The sequence below is a fragment of the Python bivittatus genome, unplaced genomic scaffold, assembly GCF_059951505.1.
Source record: "Python bivittatus isolate LINGU-HERP-01145 unplaced genomic scaffold, Pbiv_v1 ctg000610_np1212, whole genome shotgun sequence".
NCBI classification, from domain to species: domain Eukaryota; kingdom Metazoa; phylum Chordata; class Lepidosauria; order Squamata; family Pythonidae; genus Python; species Python bivittatus.
Window position 1 is genome coordinate 60,318,401 of NW_028277088.1, and position 13,086 is coordinate 60,331,486.

The window sequence follows — 13,086 nt, forward strand, 5'->3', positions numbered from 1 at the left end:
TTAAAAATGTTTATACTGTGTGAATGTATGTCCAGTTATTTGGTTCAAGAAGGATACATTACTATGTTCCCTTTACTAACAAATAAAGGATGTTTAATTTCTTTCTGCATTTTTCCGTATTTATAAATCAAATGCACTGTATCAGCTGAACTGCTTTCATTTTTAAACTAGAGAGAAAAAGGTTATTCAGTCTAAATGGCTTGGAGAGTCTGCATGAGAGTCTGCATGATAACTCAGTCATCAGTGAAGGGCTGCAGGGATAGGCAGTTGGAATGAAGCCTAGGAAGCTGAGCCAAAGAATATATTTTGCTTTTCCACCTCATGCATTTGGAATTAGATGAGTGGAATGAGTAACCAGAATGAGATTGGAAAGGCTAACATATAGGGTAAATAAATTAAGTCTCATTACGCATATTAAAGTTAGTGGGCAAGGCTGTTTCATTTTATATTATTTTATATCAGATGTATAATATATGCAAATGACATTTTCCAGACTATGTTATTCATTATTCATTTGATTGTGGAAGAAAAACTCCAGAATTTTTCCTGTGAGCTAGATATTTGAGGGAGAAAAGTTGGTTTGTTTCAAACAAATAAATGTAAATAATATGGTGTTACCTATTTAAACTTTCTCAAAAAGTTAGAAAGTAATTTTACTGATTTATTCAACAAAGGGCACAAAAAAAGACTGTTTCCCTACATGTACTCTTGCTACAATATTTCATTGCTTTTTTAAAAGATCAATAGATCAAAAAATATTTCTGAAGTTATTTTAGGATGAAGTTCATCCCAAAGCTTATATATTATCCTGGATTATTTTCATTTTTTATCTTTTTTTCCCTAATCAAATCCTACCTCCCATAATGCTTTAATAGAAAATGAATTTTTAAAATATACAGTATGTTTTATGTTTAGACAATACTGCAAACAGTAGCAGTTTCTAAGGAGTATTAACTTCAGTGAGTAGCGTAGGTTCCCCCCTCCCCCTTGGGGAAAAGAAGAGACAAAACGTGTGTCATGACATCACAATGCAAACTTTGCCCATTATGTACTTGAGTGTGATGCTGTGACACAAGTACCAAAGGTCAAAGCTTTATCATGACATCACAATGCATGTTTCATTATTTTGGTATTATTGTGGTTAGGAACTGATGCCTATGATGGGCTGCAATCTCCAACAAAATGTTTAGCATAAATTGATCATGCGTCCCCCTCCTCATGTTACTGTCAGCCAAGTGCAGTAGATGCAGTGCCTATTGGCTGATCCTGTCTGCATTTTTAAAAAATCAACAAACCTAAAACACAAGGAGCAACATGGCTTGAAATAGTCTAATTTTGTCTCAAGCTTAGGAAAAATGCTTCTGGGTTAGGACAAAATTCAGAAAATGGACAGTTTAATTCCAAATTCAGAATACTTGAAAAGATTTATCTGAACTTGGAACTTTTTTGCAGAGTCTTATTATTAAATTGTAACCAAGGTTCCCATGGATAAGACTATTCTCCATTCCCATTAGTTCTGAAAAGTCCTAAATTTTCTGGTGAATCAGGTGGCATATAAATCTTTGTAAATTTTTTTAAAAATGTAATAAATTAGCCACCCATGCTATATTTTAGTCTGAAAATAAAACAGATTTTATTGAAGTAACAGAATCATAGAATGCAAGGGTGGAAAGGAACTTTGAAGGTATTTAGTCTAACCCCCTACCCATTACAGGAATCCAGTATTACAGCTTCTCTCACAGATGGTGATTCAGGCTCTGCTTAAATACCTCTAACAAAGGAGAGTCCAGAATCTCCCAAGATAGTCTGTTCCATTGTTGATTTGTTCTTACCATTAGGAAATTCTTCTTGAAAGCCAGCTGAAATCTACTTTCTTGAAATGCAAACCCAATGTTTCTTGTTCTGTCTTCTGGAACAACTCTGCAAAAGTTTGTCCCATGATAGTCCTTAAGATACTTGAAGACATCTATCATGTCTCCCTGCAATCTTGTTTTCTCCAGGCTAAAAATATCCATTCTTTGGATATCTCCCTGCAATCTTGAGCATTCCTCAAAGATTTTTTCTTGTAGGTCTCTTTCCATCTTGGTTGCTGTCCTTTAAATATAGCCTAGTTTACCAATATCCTTCCTAAAATCTGATGCCCAAAGCTGGTACAATACTCTAGATATGGTCTGACCAATGGAGAATAAAAAGGAACAATGACTGGCTTATGTTCAGCTTTTGAACCACCAGATCCTTTTCATATGGACTGCTCTCCTCAGTCCTACTATATACTCTTGCCTTTGATTCTTTGTACTCAAATGTAGGACTTGGTATTTATCCCAATGAAATCATCTTGTTGTTTTCTGCATTGTTCTATCTTGTTGTGATTCTTATAAATCTTTAAAAATAAGTTGAACAGGTTGCAGAATGGAACTCTGAGGGACACCCTTCAATGCTTCCACTTTGACACAGAGCCACTGACATACACTTGTTTGGTACAATTATTCAACCAGCTCTGAATCCATCTAATGATAGCATATCATAGCCCACATTTCACTATCTTCTCTGCTAGAACTCATGGGAGATGTAAAATGTTTTGCTGAAGTGAATGTGTGGTCAACTGAACTATTCATTATCAGCAAAGGGAATCAAACTGGTTTGGCAGAGTTTATTCTTGATCAACCCATGCTAATACCTGTCAAGCAATGCATTCTTTTCTAAATGTTCAGAAAAAAGAACTGTTTAATAATCTGTTCCAGAGTTTTGTCCACTATTGATTAATTGATCTAGTCCCAAAGATTTAAATTTCTTCATGGTAGCCAGGTGCTACCTAACCATCACTTTCTTCTTGGATTGCCACTCCTTCATTATATGAATTGTTTCCATTTGAACACAGTTCCCCTTTGGAGAGAATACTGCAGCAAAGCAGGAGCTGAGGAGCTCTGATCATTCTCTATTACTTGTTATTATCATATAATTTTATCATAGCACCAAGCCCACCTCTCCTGTCCTCCCTACTTTATTATTTATTGCAGTTTTTGTTCATTTTAGCTTCCATTTGGGGCTAAAAGCCTTTCTACTTCCTGCAGATATTAGCTACTTCTATTGCACCTCCTTGGTGATTACATTTATCTTCCATTTCCTATACACATCCCTTTTAATTCTTAGCTCAGCCAAGCTCCCTAGGTATCTAAAATGAGCAGCCCCCTATTTTTTTCCCTAATTGGAACAGTGATATTAGATCAAGGAGCTGACTTGTTGCCTAACACAGAGATATAACTGGATGGAACCGGAGAATATGGTGTCATCACCTGCTGGCTAGGCACTTCACAGAAGTGGTACAGATCTACTGGTCAGAGTTAGTTGCTATAGCCTATAAGGATTCCATTTTCCTTGTCAGCTTCCTCTAATAAGTTTGCTGCTTCAAAGTATCTTGTTTTGAACAATTCAGTAAAGAGAGAGATTGTTAGACATCCCACTGCCTAACAGCTTTCCTGACTAAGTTGATGCAGATGGTCTCAGATATGGTTATGGAGACACCAGTTCTCTTGGTCTTGGGAACTTTTAGTACTTACATTGAAATTACTTTGACAGACATGGCTCGAAATTTAATTCATGGTTGTTCTGGATTTATCCAGATTGATTCAGAACCAATACATAAGGTCTGCCACATCCACATTTTTTTTCCTGGAAGGAATTTTCAGTATTCAGGGGTCCCAAACATGGTATCCCTTCCCTGGATGGATCATTTCACATGAAAATTGGCTGCTGCAGCAACTTCCCCTTCACAATTTTTGATGTTTTAACATTGATTGTTAAACTATTAATCTGCCCAAAGAGTTTAATAGATCTCTTTAGAGTCTAGGCAATTTGGGGAAATGCTGAATAGCACTGAGCACATGCATAGTGTCAAAGCCCATAATGGAGCATGGTATATGGAACAGTGCAGGCAAAGGAGTGTGGAGGTAGGGGGCTTGAATGACTGTGCCATTACAAATGCCACAGTTATCAGGGAGGAAAAATAAGTAATAGGTTTCCTCTCTCACTGCATCTATGGAGAGTAAGCCAGTGGATCCTCTAGGCCTGTTGGGCAGATTACATGGCCCTGGCTGGTACTCTAGGACTATCTGAGCTCCATTGTGGACTGGTTGCAAATTCTTTGTAAACTGCAAATTCCAGTATTATAGCAGCATAAGGGAATAGTAAGCCACCGGTAGACTTGACACACCTATTTATGTAGAGGTACATAGATACTCATCATGCTATTCCCATCACTGCAATGTACTTTTATTCTTGACCCTCTCTTCTAGTTGCATTGTATAATCTAGGTAACACTTGTTGCATATCATTTGGGTTCTCAGCCAACTGTATGGCACTAAGTACACACACATTTACATCCCCAATCAATATAACTGTAACATTCCCCACCATAATAGAGAATACATATATACAAAAAAGAAAGAAAGAAAGAAAGAAAGAAAGAAAGAAAGAAAGAAAGAAAGAAAGAAAGAAAGAAAGAAAGAAAGGAAAAGGAAAAGGAAAAGGAAAAGGAAAAGGAGAAATAAAAAGAGAAAAATAAAGCACAAAGTGGATAGCTTACAAGTATAGAATAAGGTTGAAATTTTCTATATGTTATTAACAAGTTGAGTATAATACATCATTTCAAAAACTCAAATCATTGTTAAAATCTAAGTAATACAGTGGTACCTCGGTTCACGAACGCTTCTGTTCACGAACAATTCGGTTCACAAACAGCTCCGTTCGCAAAATTTTGCCTCTGTTCGCGAACGCCAGATCGGGTTACGAACAGAATCCGCGGCCATTTTCCCTCCCGTGACACGTGGTCGCAGCTTCCTGTATGGAGGGGGACTCTCCCTCCAAGCAATATCCGCTTCCCCACCCGCCTTCCTGTCCTCCTCGCCAGAAGTCGCGTCGAGCAAGGTTAGCTTTCTCTCTCTTCATACTGTACTTTGTGTGATATTTTTGTGGTTTAAAAAAAAAAAACATATGGTTCAGAATGGATTAACCGTAATTACATTGAACCTTATGGGAAAATTTGATTCGGGACGCGATCAAAAATCAGTTGGTGACCAAATTCGGAGGGGTCAGAACGGATTAACCGTATTTACATTGAACCTTATGGGAAAATTTGATTCGGTTCACGACCAATTTGGTTCGCGACCAGAGTCACGGAACGAATTAAGTTCGTGAACTGAGGTACCACTGTATATGAATATAAGTGGCAATTGTTGTTTAGTCGTTAAGTCGTGTCCGACTCTTCGTGACCCCATGAACCATATTGCGCCAGGCCTTCCTGTCCTTCACTGCCTCCCTGAGTTTGCTCAGTTTCATGCTCATTGCTTCAGTGATGCTATCTAACCATCTCATCCTCTGCCGTCCTCTTCTCCTTTTGCCTTCAATCTTTCCCAGCATCAGGGTCTTCTCCAAAGAGATCTCTCTTCGCATTAGGTGACCAAAGTATCTGAGCTTGAGCTTCATTATCGATCCTTCCAATGAGCAATCAGGGTTGATTTCCTTTAAGATTGACTGGTTTGACCTCCTAGCAGTCCAGGGGACTCTCAAGAGTCTTCTCCAGCACCACAGTTCAAAGGCATCAATTCTTCGGCGCTCAGCCTTCTTTATGGTCCAGCTCTCACAGCCATACATTACTACTGGAAAAACCATAGCTTTGACTATGTGGATCTTTGTTGGCAAGGTGACGTCTCTGCTTTTTAATATGCTGTCTAGGTTTGCCATAGCTTTCCTCCCAAGGAGCAAGCGTCTTTTAATTTCATGGCTGCAGTCTCCGTCTGCGGTGATCTTGGAGCCCAAATAAATGAAGTCTGTTACTGCTTCCATTTCTACCCCTTCTATTTGCCAGGAATTGATGGGTTCAGATGCCATGATCTTAGTTTTTTTAATGTTGAGTTTCAAGCCAGCTTTTGCACTCTCCTCTTTCACCCTCATCAAGAGGGTCTTTAGTTCTTCTTCACTTTCTGCCATTAGGGTGGTATCGTCTGCATATCTGAGGTTATTGATGATTCTCCCTGCAATCTTAATTCCGGCTTGTGATTCTTCCAGCCTGGCATTTCTCATGATGTACTCTGCATATAGGTTAAATAAGCAGGGTGACAGTATACAGCCTTGTCGTACACCTTTCCCTATTTTGAACCAATCATAAGTGGCAATAGTACATTATAAATCATGAAATTTGATTAAGAATTACTGTAATTTCTATCTGAGCAATTAAAAACTTTGCATTAGGGGAAAGCCAAATGTTGGATGCCCAGATAGAGAATTATAATCCAAATATGGTTTCTGATTTTAGTGGAATTCTGTGTCAGATTTACTTTTGAAATACAAAGTTATTTGACATGGAATTTAACTGAGGAAGAAAAGCAATATCTGTACCATATGATAGGGTTTAATACTACTGCCAAAAATGTTAAATATTTGGGAATTTATTTGACAAAATTAATGAAGATCTATTTAAAAACAATTATTCACATATCTGTAAAAATATAGTGGCAGATTTTTTTAAGATGGAGAAAGTTAAAACTGTCTTACTAGGGAAGAACTGCAGCCATTAAAATTAATATTCTACTGAAGCTTAATTTCCAAATTATTACAATAAAAATTGTGCATAATGTACTAAATGACTTCCAGAGACAAGTAACTATTTTTATGACAAAGACAAAGATTGTAGATTATTCAAATGAACAAGGCAGTCTGGCAATCCCAAACTTTAAATTCTATTATTAAGCTTGGTATTATGAAACTAAGTTTAACTTGGTTTACATATTGGACTATATCATCCTATGGTTGGGTACCTCCATTGAGAGAATGGAACTGCACAAATCTTTTTGGACTGATACAGATACAAACAGCTTATAAGAGTTCATGGGATAACAAGCAGCATATTAAAAGTCTTGGTAAAGGAAAATAATTGGTCCAGGCTTATTACTCCTTACCTTGTTATTGAATATTTATTTTCATGGAGAGAAGAGCCCAAAGAAATTTGCTCAGTGGAGAAATAACAGATTGTATAGACTGCAAGATCTGATTATTAATAGGACAAAGATAAAATATTTTGAGACTGTCTCCTTGGAGTGGTTAATACTGCCCAACTGCTTTTGTTTTCATCCGATAAGTAGTGTTGCATTCAAGGAAGTACAAAAACAAGGGGAACACTTAAAAGACTTGACTGAATTTGAAACACCGCACAACACAAAATTTGAAGCATTTGCTAAGGCTTATTTAGAAATTGTTAGTGAAATATGACTTAGCAACTGAACAAGTTAAAGACTGCATAAATAAATAGATGCAGAATTTAGATACAATAATTGACATGCACCAATGGGAATTTCACAAAGTATTGGCTCTGTACATGGAAACTGCTCCAAGGATACTCTGTGTTACCAACTGGAAAACACAATTATCTTTTGCAGAAGAATGGCTAATTAAGTTCTGGGAATATGCCTCAATATCTTTGTCTTAGTCTCTGCTCAATGTTGAATCGTATTTTTAACATTCCATTTATTATCATAGAATGTAAGGATAGAAGGCATCATGGAGATCCATTACTACAGCATCACTGACAGATTGTCATCTAGCCTCTGTTTAAATACTGCCAGTGAAAGAGATTCAGCTACATCTTAAAGCAGTTCCTTAACTGCCTTACTGTTCTCACTGTTGTCTAATAAAAAGTCTTTTAATTTAAAACCATTGTTTCTGTTCTTGCCTTCTGGGAGGCACCAAATAAGTCTACCCCATCTTCTACATGATAGTTATTTAAAGGCATGGTCACTTCCTCCCAAGGTTTCTACTGCATTTACTTCCTCACCCAGTTCTCCCTTCTTGATTAGAATCAGATCTAGAGAGCTGATTCCCTGTGTCTCCTTCAGTCTGCTAGAAAATGAAACAGTCAAGACCACTGATAAATTTTTGGAACCTCACATTTTGACTTTTTTTTTTTCTTCCTAGCATTTTTCCCACAGGTGCAGTGTCTGCTTTCTTTTTTCCAGATCAACAAAATGTTGATCCATTGGTTGCGACAGGCATTGACTAACCAGCTTGTCACCCAAGTCTAACACTGTGGGCTGAGAGAGAGTGACTGGCCCAAAGTCACCCAGTCAGCTTTCATGCCTAAGGCAGGACCAGAACTCACAGTCTTCTGGTTTGTAGCCTGGACCAAACTGGCTTTATATAACAATTAATCATTATCAAATAAAAAATCAAATATCTTTAAGGATAATAACATGCCATTCAGTATCCAAATATTGTTGAACCACTTCAGTGTTAATGGCTTTTTTAATCAGAATAATAACACCTGCTGCCTTAGTAATATAAGATGTACTCTTTCAACTAATTTCAGACAGCAAATACTTTTTATGTTGTAAAATATATTAATTTCTTCAAAAAATACATCAACATTATATTTACTTATCATTTTAAATAACTTTCTATGCTTAACAATATGTTGCATAGCTTTGACATTCCATCTCAATATTCTAAGTTTTATCATCTGTTAAAACTGGATTTAAAATAAATGTGCATTTATACTATTCTAAATATTTAGATAATAAGGCTACAGATTATATAGCATGTAAATATAAGTAGATATATTTAAATATAATATACAGTACTTAAATGAATAAAAGCATGTTTAAGAATAGAATTCCCAAAATAAACTCAAAGAATCAAGGGGGAAAAGGACCAAGTTTTTTTTAAAATAAAAGCAGTAACTTCCAAAGAGAACAAGTTAACCACCTCCCTCCCTCTCCACCAACCCAAATTATGGGGGGGCGGGAAGGAATACACACACACATACAAATCCCATTATGGCCATAAAATAAGACAGAAAAAAAAGAGGAGGACGAGGAGGACGAGGACAAGGAGGAGGAGGAGTCCAGCCAATTTTGTCTAGCTGAATATCAAAACTTTCAACTGTGGATGTAAACAAACATAGGAAAAAATGGCAAGAGCAGTCTACTGTGCAGTAAGAAATTCCAGTGCTTCATCAGGAACAGAAAAACATTTAACCTGGTCAGAAAATGAAAGTCAAAAAATTGCTGGAAACAGGGAAAAAACATTTTTTCTTTTGCTAGAGTGTGAGCAAACTGCATTCTCAGATCACTGCAAGTTTAATACCTGAAATATTTTTTATATTTCAAAATAGAAATCTCACATGCTTTTCTTAAAATCATGTCCCAAACTTAAATTCCAGCAAATTTTACAATAGCAGGTGTGGGAGATTTGTTTTAGAGTGTACTCTGAAGCATCATCAATTTGCACTTCTCAAGACAATAAAAGAGGGAGGAAGGGAAGCTCATTCAGAATTGCAAGATTCTGTTACTATAGCCATTCTAACAAAAGTAGTTTTAGGCCCGCATGGCACCTGTTTCTTAATCTGGTCTATCTTGTAGGGCTGATAGCGGCCTTGATAAAGGATACTTCTCTCCTAACCCCATTAATTAATTAATTATATATGGCTGCCCATCTCAAACATGACTGGGCAGCTAACAATATTAAAAAGTAAATAAAGAACAAATACATATACAAAAATAATATATATAGAACATGACAATCACTATGGTCTGTCTGGCTCAAATGAAACTTTTGAGAGGGCATAACCTTTACAGAATAAAAGATTTCAGTAGCAGTAGGGAACTTCTCAATAAAGGACAGATAGAGCAACGTATAGGTGAGAAGTTATCATGGTTCTTCTGGTATCAACTTAAACCTTTATTGGGTGATAAGATTATCAGAGGTTCAGCAATTCACCCTTACATCAATTTTGATAATTTAATACTTAACTATCTAGAACAACCAAAAGGAAGAACTTCAAAATTTATAAATTACTATTGCAAATAGAAATAGAAGATCCACCCCTTGGCTGGCACTTGATTCCAGTCAGATTGGTGCGCGCATGTGGGTGCGCATGTGCGCACACACACACACATATCAATCAATCAATCAATCAATCAATCAATCAATCAATCTTACAAATGTTGGAGAGATTTTTACCAAAAAGGGTCTATTTTTTATTATGACTAATCTTTTGGCATAAATTTTTGGTGAGATAAGCATCATTATTAAACAAAGAAATGAATGCTCCCCAGAGTTAGGGTTACTGCATTTATTCACAGAATCAAACCTCAAGCTTAAAAACAATGAAGATATTTATTTACTTTTAGCAGATAAAATAATAATTGCCCAATTTGGAAAATTTTAGATAATTTAACAATTAAGAGGTAGATCAACAAGGCCTCTTCAACTGCCACTTTAGAAAAGATCACAGATAAACTAAAATAATAAAACACCAGAGACAGGAGCCACAATTCTCTCAAATTTAGACAGACTTTATATTTTATCTTAACTGCAACATTCTATTAGCAATACTTTAAATGTACAGTAAACAGGAATATGTACATTATTTGTCTCTCTGTGTCTACCTTTTAGCAGATTTATTTTATTTCTCTATGCATCATGGATTTATGTTACTGTTACTTGATAATGTTTATTGATCACAGTTCAGTACAATTTTTTTTTAAAAAAATCTATTTACAGATCAAGATCAGAAAGCAGTGAAAGGAAATCCTGTAGACATTTCTCCATAAAATCAGGCAGAGCCCCTGACTCTTCATTTCAAGTGCTGTCAATCTTGGTTCATGTGAACATTCAATTATGGTTTTTAGATTATCCAGCTCTTGATGAATCTTAACAAACTGTACCTGCAGTTTTCATTTCATCATGTAGAGATTTCGTGTTATATCCAAAGTAGTTATATTCTAATCCAATATACAGATACTGTATCTTTATAGATAGTTGCCATCTAGCCCCAACAGACCCAATCTCTGTGCATATTCTGCCATAATTTAATTCCATCTCAGAACATAATTTACAATAATTAGACTTCATAAGATTACATATTGATTGCAGCTTAATCAGAACAGGCTCTTCCATAGAAGCCCCAACCTCAACTTTTTTAAAAAGATTTTTTATCTTACTTTTATTATTTTTTTTAATAAATAATTCAAGGCAACAAACATACCTAATACTCCTTCCTCCTCCTATTTTCCCCACAACAACAACCCTGTGAGGTGAGTTGGGCTGAGAGAGAGTGACTGGCCCAAAGTCACTCAGCCAGCTTTCATGCCTAAGGCAGGACTAGAACTTACAGTCTTCTGGTTTGTAGCCTGGAGCCTTAACCACTAGACCAAACTGGCTCTTATCTCAAACTTGTATTATATCAGAAGTCATAAGCAGACTTTTCCAGCTGAATATCAAGAATCTCAGCTGCTGAGACAGCTTCATCTTGAAATTTCACCATCAGCATTAATTCTTCTACAAAGGAGGGACCCGGAATGTCCTTATCCACCAGAGAAGAATGTGACATTGTTTCTCTTCTATTTATGAGGTAGAATTAAATCTGGACTTTAAAAATTTCAAGATGAAAGTATATGTAACAAGTTTTGGAGAAAGCAAAGAAATAACTCACCCCATATATAATCCGATTCAACAAATTAAGCAAAGGAGGGAAGAGAGGGAAAGCAAAGGCAGCCACTCAAGTTTCCATGCCACCAGAAATCTGAAATCTGACCATTGCAAAAACAGAGGGCACAGAGACAGATCAGCCCACCCAAAAGAGGGGGCCAAGTAGTCCATTATGAAGGACAGGAAGAAAAGCAAAATGCAAGAGGGTTTAACAATGTTTTTGTATGTATGGCTTCTTTCTGAATTATAGAGTTACTGAAAATCTTTGGATATGTTTTCCCACTTTCTTCAATAAATATTACTTATCTGTAGTTCCTGGATTTCTTGTGAGCTGGCAAAATGCTTCATTCCTGCCTGTCAAGTAAAACCTAACATCTTCAGGGCAGAGGTAGGAATCCTTTCCTTTGCAGATCCTATAGAATCCTCTTCCTTAGTGCCAGAGGCTTGTGGTAGCTACTGTTAATCATCAGTGGGGAGACAGTGGAATCTACTCTGAAGTTCCCAAGATAAAACAAAAAACTCTTCTTAATAAACTTCATATTATTCATGTTTTGCTTCTATTATATTCCACTATTACTATATTCAGCAACCAACATACAACTGCGTATTTGTACAAACATTCTGTAATTCAAACCTTATAATTTTTCTAAATGAACATATCTTTTACATTCATATATTTCTTAATTATTTGTTGAAGAACAGAAATGTGGTCTGCATACTCTCTACTCAGCAAAAAAACCCCCACACAATATTTCTCAAATTTTACTCATTGTTACCTCTCATACTCTTTTCAGTTGGAATTCTGCCATATAACTTACCACACTTAACCAAGTGATACCCTTGTAGTTTTGTCATTAACTCTTGCTATCTATACAGATGTGGATTAAAGGTGCTAGTCAAAGTATTTTCCGGAATCTGTGGACTCAGAGAAATTGAAGGTCTCAACAAACAAAATGGGTTTTTAATCCCTTACAATTGTTAATTGATAAGGAGATTGTTTCACATGTAACCTGCATCTGCATAACCAACCTATCTTCCCTCCCCTTCTCCCTCCCTCATCCCAGTTTAAATCCTGTATCAGTCCAGCCATTCTATACACTGATGAAGCGAATTGCAGCTCACAAAAGTTTATACCTTAAATAAAAGTTGCTAGTTATAAAAGGAGATTTTTGTTACCATAGACTAACACAGCTCTCCTCCTACAATGCCTATAGTGGGAGACACTTAAAAGGAAATTGAAGGCGATAATGTGAGATTTGCCCCGTTCGACAGAGAAACTCTCGTGACACGTGTGGTTCACAAAGAAGGTTTACTCATGCGTAACGTAGTAGTCACAAGCAAAGCCAGGACTGGCTTGGTACAATTGCATCACTTGTTATATTCCCCCCTTCCCGCGCTTTTTCCCGCCTCGTGATCGCGTTGCGGCTGTGGGCAATTAGGCCCCCCAATGTCCCCCCTGATTGTTCATGATGGCAGGGTCGGTCAGAGTCCATTGTCCTTGATTGCCAGTCCCCCTCCGGCTGGGTTGGCCCCTCCCTGCTACGTGCAGACCCGCGGGTTCTGTGCTGCGTTGCGATCTTGTTTCGCTGCCCTGCGGCCCCGTTCCTT

At 36.8% G+C, this 13,086-nt stretch overlaps 1 protein-coding gene across 1 annotated transcript in view; it reads left to right on the plus strand.

Annotated features, from left to right (window-relative positions):
• The window catches only part of TPPP (tubulin polymerization promoting protein), a 60,511-nt gene that overhangs the window by 17,555 nt on the left and 29,870 nt on the right, over positions 1-13,086 (plus strand). The window lies entirely within an intron of this gene.